We start from the raw sequence: 7472 nt of genomic DNA on the forward strand, positions 1-7472 counted from the left end.
TGAGTCCACGCTGGCAACAAGCCTGGGTGCCATCTCGGTCCAGCCGAGTGGGCCCCGACATCTCACCCTTTTTGTTTTATTAAAAATAAGGCTCGGGGTCGACCCTCAAGGATCATTCTTACCCGTCTTTGGGAGAACAATAGCATGATTGTTTCCCTGTCTTAGGTTGATATGATCCCGGGGACGATCTTACCCATCTTTGACTACCGATCCAGCATATTGAGCCAAACCTGAGGAGATGAGCCAACATCAAGGCTGCCATAGCTTGCACCAATATGGGCTGTTGTTGCAGTGTGCGTTTCGAGTTCGCCTGATATATCCAACCAGGAAACTGCATGCTACCACCAGCAAAAATACCCAGAATGACATGCCACCCCAATCTTTTAAGAAACCCAATGTTCCATGTATCAAGTCCATCCATTGTTGTACTGTGGCAACTTCTACGCGGGTAGAATTAATTGCAACGATAGATGCTTGAAGCTCAATCATGGCGTGTTCAAATTCATGGCTCCAAGTTCCTAGAAGCATCTTGCTTAATTGATGAGACAAATTGCCTGCATGGGAGAAATTTTGATACTGCACATATGTTATACATAATCCAGATAATTTATTAATACATGGTACCATGGCCATTTGTCCCAGAATGTCAACCTGTTCTTGTAACAGGTCTACTCTTTGATTTACCATTAATATGCCAGCTTTAAGTTGCCCATTTATTTGAGCTTGCTGAGCCATGGCAGTAGCCACATGTGAGGATAGAGCATTCATAGTGGCTGCAGTATTTATAGATGTTGCCAAAGCGGCAGCAGCTGTAACTGCCGCGGTCACAGAGGCCACAATTACATCAATAAGAGCAGAAATTCCAAAGTCCCTCTTTTCTCATTTCAGCAAAACTGGAAGGGAATTTACATTCACTCGTATTGGCCAAGGAACTGCTATAGGCAGTCGCATTGCTACTGCCCAAGGGTGCATAGAAGCATTCCAACAGAAAGTTAGAAAACAGGTATCAATAAAACAACCTAGACTATCATTAACCAAAGAACTATTAGAAACAAGCCAAAAAAAATGGAGTAGTTACACAAACAGGAGTGGGCCCAAATGGGAATCGTGGTCCCATTGAACAATTTACCTTGACGCTAGCCTCAAAAGTATCGGAAAAATTTTGAGAATAGCTGCAATTTTTTACAGTTCCCCCTGAAATCATAGAAAAATGATGGCAATGGTGGACACAGGTAAAGGAAGAGGGAAAGCAGAAATAATTCCCCAAAGGTCTTTTTCACCCTTTCCAATGTGAAACATTATCAACAGAGTTAGCAATATCCATTTTTTGCTTGGCATCTTCCATTGGCTCCTGTACATGGCGCACCGATCTTTCAGGAACCCAAATCAGCAAGTCTTTGTCCTGTGGGAAAACACACACCGACCCTCGACCCCTCGTTAGCACTGGATACGGACCATTCCATGCTCCTGTAAGAATATCTTTCCACATTGCTTGCCCTGCATAGCGCTCATGAGGTCTGTAATGTCTTTCCGCTGCCGTTCGTCCATTGGCATCCAACGTTAAAAAATTTAGAATAAATAATATAAGATTTAGTTTATCTTTTGGTGTGCTCCATTGAGCCCCTATTCCCCCTTTTTGTTTTATTAAAGCAGACTTAATAGTGACATGGGCTCGTTCTACTATGCCTTGGCCCTGTGATATGGTAATCCATGATTTAAGTGTATAGCCATTTGGGCACAAAAATGAGAAAATCTCTGAGAAACATAAGCAGGTCCATTATCAGTTTTAATTTGGTGAGGGATGCCCCAGGCAGCAAAAGCCTGCAAACAATGGGAAATTACATGTTGGGCCTTTTCTCCAGTATGAGCAGAGGCAAAGATGACTCCGGAACATGTATCCATGGAAACATGTACATATTTAAGAGAGCCAAATTCAAGAACATGCGTGACATCCATTTGCCATAGGTGAAGAGGTCGCAGACCTCGAGGATTTACTCCTGTAGTAGGCTGTGGCAATAATGTCAAACAATTTTTGCATTGCAATACAATGCATCGAGCTTGTTCTTTAGTGATTTTAAATTTTAGTCTCAGCGTTTGGGAATTTACATAAAATTTATTGTGAAATTCTTGAGCCTGTAACACTTTGTCCTCATTTGAAAAAATAAGTACAGTTCGAGTATGAAAATCTGCAATAGCATTGCCTTCAGCAAGCGGTCCAGGAAGTCCTGAATGAGCTCGTATGTGGGTTGCATAGAAGGAACATTTTCGGTTCCAAATATATTGTAAATTAGCCAATAATAAAAGAATAGTAGATTGTCACTTAATATGTCCTACACATTCAAGGCTATTAAGTGCCTGTACTACATATAAGCTATTTGAAATTAAATTGAATGGAGTGGAATCATAGAGCATAAATACTTGAATCACTGTCAAAATCTCTACTGCCTGTGCTGATGAATGGGGAAAAAGAAAAGTTTGTGGATCTGAGCCCTCTTGAATATCACTCCCATACCTCCTTTGGATCCATCTGTAAAAATATTTGGCGCTCCAGCAATCGGTGCAGATCGAGTGATTTTAGGAAAAATAATAGGATGAGCCAAAACAAACCTGAGCCATGGATGTTGTGGATAATGATTATAGAATTGTCCTGTGGCCATTACATGGACAATAGCCCAGTCAGAATTGGTGGCAGCTAGAGTGGCAAGCTGTTCTTTAGTATATGGAGTGATGATAAAATCAGGCTGCATCCCAAATGCAGTCAGAGTTGCCTTTAGTGCCTTATTAATTATTTGTGCAACACAGGCTGGATACCATGGCAAGACTTTTTTTGGGAGAATGAGGGAGGTGTACCCACATTATGGGACCCTCTTGCCACAACACTCCAGTGGGTTTGAGATCTGTGGTAAGAATACATAAGAGCAGTTTTTTCTGATAATCTATACGATCCACTTGTGCTTCAGATAATCTTTCCTCTACAAATTGAATACATGTTCGCGCCTCAGGTGTTAAAGATTGCGAAGAAAGTAAATCTGAATCCCCTTTTAGCAAATCAAACAAAGGTTTTAGGTCAGCATTACTAAGTCTGCAATATGGTCGAATCCAATTTATATCCCCTAAAAGTTTTTGAAAATCATTTAAAGTTTGTAAATTGTCCACCCTCAAGCTAACCTTAAGAGGACAAATAATAGTATCTTCTAGTTTGGTGCCAAGGTATTGTTTAACATTTCCCTGTTGTATTTTTTCTGGAGCTATAATTAAGTTCCATTGTTTAAGACATAGTATAGTTTTTATAAGCATTTCGTCCAAAATTTCTGGGGTTTTAGCACATAATAAAATATCATCCATATAATGACAAATCATGGAAGAGGCAAATTCTCTCCTAATAGATTGTAGAGCTTTATCTACATATATTTGGCACAACGTGGGACTATTAGCCATACCCTGTGGTAGCACTGTCCATTCATATCTTTGATCCACCTGCTGATGGTTAATGGACGGTATTGTAAAAGCAAATCGAGGGGTATCTGCAGGATGCAGTGGGATAGAGAAGAAACAGTCTTTGATGTCCAACACAACAGTGGGCCAATTGGCAGGGAGGGCTGATATGACTGGTAGCCCCAATTGCACTGGTCCCATGATCTCCATACTATTATTTACTGCTCGGAGATCATGTAACAATCTCCATTTACCTGATTTTTTTTTTGATAACAAAAATAGGGGTATTCCATGGAGATGTGGAGGACTGTAAATGTCCTGCTGATAACTGCTCCTGTACCAGCTCGTGGGCTGCTGTAACTTTTTCTTTAGGAAGGGGCCACTGAGAGACCCACACTGGCACAACTGTTTTCCATTTAATCTTTAATTGTTCAGTGGCCCCATAGAAAAACCCAGTCCTCTTTTATCTTTAAGATTGTTTCTCCCCATCATGGGAACAGGGGACTTTCAACCTTGTTCAAATTGGCCAAGCCCACCTGTCCCTGAATAGCCTGCATCATGAATAAGTTGTTGACTGTGAGGGCTATATACAGATTCAGTAGTCAATTTTACTCCCATTTGTTGGAACACATCCCGACCCCACAAGGATACAGGAAGCTCCAGAACAAAAGGTTGGAATGTCCCTGAATGACCTTCTTGATTTGTCCAATTAAGGTGAACAGCACTGCAGCTTGGACTATTTTCATATCCTAACCCCTTAAGTAATTGATCTGTCTGTTGTAATCCCCAATCTTTTGGCCATTCAGATAATCTAATGATACTACGGTCTGCACCTGAGTCCAAGAGACCCCAAAAAGAGACTCCCCATATAGTGAGTTGACACATGGGACGTGACCCCATATCCATAGTGAGCCATGCTCCAGGAGGACCTGTAAAACCAAAGCCCTTATCTTTTCTTGCCTGTCTTTGACTAGGAAAAAGGGAATGTTTACTATGCAACAGAATTATCTGAGCAATGCGGTCCCCATCATTTATAACAAAAATCCCACGAGGGGAAGAAACCAATATTTTCACATTGCCTGTATAGTCCTGGTCAATAACTCCTGGATGCACCACTAGACCCGATAAGGTAGTGGAACTTCGGCCTAGAAGCAGTCCTACAGTATTAGAAGGAAGGGGTCCGTGAAAATCTGAATCTGCTTTTTGAACTCCCATTTCAGGGGTTAATATGAGTCGGGCGGTGGCACAGACGTCCAATCCTGCACTCCCTGGGGTTGCTCTCTGTATGGTGGGAGAGGCTGCTGAAATCGAGGCACCTGCCTCATCTGTTGTCCTGCATTCCCTGTCTCCTGTTGAATTGCCCCATACATTTGAGGGCCCTGAGGCACAGGGCCCCTCTGCCCGTTTTTTGGCCTAGCACTTGATTGCGGTGGGGGAAGAGGCTTTCCATCCACATCCCATCGAGATCTGCACTCTACAGCCTAATGATTGCCTTTTCTACACCGAGGACACAGATTGGGAATCCTCTGGGCTGGTCTAGAAGATGCTCCAGAATTAGTCTGTATACAATCTCTTTTAAAGTGTCCTGGTTGATCACATCGGAAACAATTCCCTGAACTGCCTCTCTGCTTTTGATTGTAAGGCTTGCCCTGCAACCCAGCAACAATGGCAGCAGCTATGGCTTGTCCTTGTATGACAGACTCAGTTATGTCTCTGCATACCTTGAGCCATATTTCTAGGCCCTTATTTTTATAAGGACGTATTGCATCCCGACAAGGCTTATTGGCTTGCTCATAAGCTAGCTGTTTAATCAATGGCATGGCAGCGTCCACATCAGGGAAAACCCGAGAAGCTGTTTCCACAAGCCGTGATAAAAAATCAGCGAAAGGCTCATTGGGTCCTTGAGTAACTTTTGACAAACTGGCTCCTAAATTACCTGTCCCTGATAACATCTTCCATGCCCTTAATGCTGCTTGATTAATTTGCCCATACACCTGCTGTGGGTACTCATTTTGATTATTAGCAAATGGTCCCTGTCCCATTAACATATCCAAATTCCAAGCAGGTTTCCCTGTCTGAGCATTAACACGAGCTTGATCAGAGCAATATTCTATATAGGCTGACTTCCAATTAAGATAGGCTTCACCAGACAGTACAGCCCTGCACAAATTCGTCCAATCATTTGGAGTCATGGAGTATCTTTCAAAGGATTCTACCAGTGACAAGGTAAATGAGGCCTGCACTCCATATGTAGACACAGCTTCTTTTAATCTTTGAACAATCTTCCAATCTAATGGCTCATGATACCTTAGCTGATTCTGGTCAAGAAACACAGGAAATTCTCCTGGTGTAGGCAAAATCTCCGCCCACGGACTAACCTCAGGTCTCTTCCGCCTATCAGACTTTCCTTTCTCAGTAAGATATGGCAGTGGACTAGGAGAGGGAGGGGGAGGAGCAGAAGGTTCAGGATGTTTCTTTTTTCTGTTATAAGACATTTGGAATCTGCGCCAAGATTCTAACAAAGCTTCTTCCTCCTTATCTCTTTCTGGTGGAACAGGCCATATCTCTTGTTCCTCCTTGGAGGAATCAGAGGAGTTGCTTTCAGAGGACTCCTCATCCCTCTGAGAGTCTGCCTATTGACCTTGCCCTGAAATCTCTTCTTTTGCTTCCTCTAAAACATTAGAGCCTTCAGCCAGAACTTGATGATACCTCCCTGTTTTGTCTGTCAGGCATGATTTAATTAAGATCCAGATAGCCAATGTCCCAGGTGGGAGAGCCCCTTCGGCATCGGCCTTAAGAAGATCCTGACCAAGACATTTCCACTGAGGAGTGTTAACATATCCTTCCTCTAAAAATCACAGAGCTACAGTTTTAAATGTGGTAAGAAAATTTTCTAAAGTGGCTGCTTTCACTTTCACTCCCCCCTTCGAATGTTACAAAGAGCCTCTTTGACCTTCATGGTAGCAACCGTAGACCCCATGATAAGTTTTACTTTGTCGCAAATTCCTGCGAACCTATCGTCGCAAATTCCTGCGAACCTACACAGTGCTGTCCCTCGCATATCCGTGAGCCTTATCTTATTTTATCACTTACCTGCAAATTTTTTGCTATGTTTTTTTTTTTTTTTCTCTCCCGGGTCTCGGTGCCACTTGTTGCGTCCCTAAGGCTTCGTCCTGCAGAGCCCCAGGAAAGAAGACACAAACGCCGAGTATGCTGATGATGCTTCCTCTTTAATGCTTCCTTTCAATGCTTTCCTTCAATGCTTCCCCCTCAATGCGCACAGCAGGCAAATAAATATATCAGTCTCATAATCCCTCCCTCATCACTCCACCAACCCCAAGCTTCCCGCAACTAGGGCATGCACATTTCTAACCCTCTCATAGGTGGGCTGGTGGTAGCACGAGGGGCTGCATCACTGATCATCCATAGGGCACATGATAGGGCTCACTGCGTAGGATCAGGGCACCGCCAGCCTTGTGAGCCTCGTGACTTGGCTGCAAGCCTAGGCGCCATCTTGAGTCCACGCTGGCAACAAGCCTGGGTGCCATCTCGGTCCAGCCGAGTGGGCCCCGACAGGGGAGTGCTCGCGAGCCCAGGACAGATGTCTCCGGGGGAATGCACAGACTTCATTTCATGGGCAGGGCCTAAGGACAGGACCCAGAAAGGGGAAGGAGGCCCCCGGGATGGATGAGTAAACATGCAAGCGTGTGGCAACAGGGAATCCACGTGGTGAGGGCAGGCCAAAGCTAACAGCAGGTACCTGAGGGCAGAAGATGGTCAGGGTGCAGTGCGGGACACTGCCGCCAGCTAAAAAAACCAGCAACTTTTCAGGGCGTGTTCGCCTACTTAGCATAAGAAGCCTGGCATCTGTGATTCTGTGTCAAGTGCCTAATTCTCACTTAGGATTAATTTTTATTTTTATTTTTTATTTTATTTTTCCTCTTGGTGGTACTGGGGTTGAACCCAGGGAGTTTTCTACCTCTGGGCTCTACTTCCATACCCATTTTATGTTTTCCTTAGAAACCTAGATTCACAAA

The sequence above is a fragment of the Muscardinus avellanarius genome (assembly GCF_963383645.1).
Source record: "Muscardinus avellanarius genome assembly, chromosome: 7".
Taxonomy (NCBI): domain Eukaryota; kingdom Metazoa; phylum Chordata; class Mammalia; order Rodentia; family Gliridae; genus Muscardinus; species Muscardinus avellanarius.